This window comes from Mus pahari, chromosome 20 (genome assembly GCF_900095145.1).
Source record: "Mus pahari chromosome 20, PAHARI_EIJ_v1.1, whole genome shotgun sequence".
Classification (NCBI taxonomy): Eukaryota; Metazoa; Chordata; class Mammalia; order Rodentia; family Muridae; genus Mus; species Mus pahari.
In genome coordinates this window covers 27,834,178-27,835,617 of record NC_034609.1, presented here as the reverse complement: position 1 = coordinate 27,835,617, position 1,440 = coordinate 27,834,178, and positions in this window count along the sequence as shown.

The following is a 1,440-nucleotide window of genomic DNA, read 5'->3' as shown; positions in this document are numbered from 1 at the left end:
AGCCCTGGCTGTCCTGGAACTCACTTTGTAGACCAGGCTGGCCTTGAACTCAGAAATCCACCTGCCTCTGCCTCCTGAGTGCTGGGATTAAAGGCGTGCACCACCACGCCCAGCTTAACTGTATCAATTCTTAGCACAACTTTACACATCATCCTGAACATATTAAAGATATGATCATTCATAAGGATACTCACTATTAACTTGCATTATTAAAATTATAGTAGCTTTTGATAGTAGGGCCTGTTAGGTTAGAGCCTTAAAAATCATGATTTTCAGTTGAAGCTCTTCTAGGATCAGAACAAAACTCTTCAATCTATACACACAGTCCAGAAAGAGACTGGGAATTTTCTGATCTTCATATGATGTATCATTATAAAAATGTATAGGTTATAAAAATTTAATGCTATATTAGAGCTTAATATAAACTTTAACAAAACCAAGGCTAAATATATTTCTATGGCAGTGATCTTTAACTTTTTTAAGTTCATAAACCTCTAAAGTAATATTAAAATAAAGCACCTTTTAAAAAGTAAAAACATAGAGCCACATTGTAAACAATTTGTCAAGAGAGTTCAGAAATCATACAAAAATGTTAACTCAATTTTAAAGTATCTTTGGAGACCTGCTTCCCTGATATGTTCATGTTACATCTTGCTGCCCTTAAGCAAGATGGAGGTGAACCCATGCATCCCATAACAGAGATGGCTGCCGGTCATGTGACTACCCTTAACCAAGATGGTGGTGAAGCTATGGCTTTACCTTCTCCAGCCCTTAGCAAAGATGCCAATTAGGCATGTGTTGGTTTTATCCTTGAATGGAATAAGATTTAAGATTATGTGAGCATAGACGAAATTTCAATTACTGTTTTGATCCTGGACTTTAAAAACATGCCTGAATCTGAAAAGTGTGAGCATATACACATCTTCAGAGCTAGCAACAGTATGAACAACTTCAAAATTGTCCACACATAAATAACATCTGAATCCCTATTATATTAAATCCAGTGGGCAGAAAACTGAGGGATGAATTGAGCCCAGGTGGCTGGTGGCAGAAGAAACAGCATTCCCACAAAAATCCATACTAACTTAAAATGTGAGTCTTGTTGCTGCTTTTTTAGTCTAAAAGAAGACACAATAATAAACAGTTCATTAGGGTTAAGAAGTTGTATAATTGTTGCTTCATACCATCTAGTCATCTTAAGATGGTAAAGTTACGTGGTAGCTTGCAAGCCCTTGGCTGATTATTCTAATACTTAAAACATTTTTCCTAGTACATATCTATCTATCTATCTAGATATCTATCTATCTATCTATCATCTAACTATTAATGAGAGTAGTATTCAAATTATACTCACATATGCACAGAGTTAAAACCAATTATATACATACAGAGTTGAATTTGAGTTAGGTAAACACATATATGTCCTTTTTTTTTTTTTTT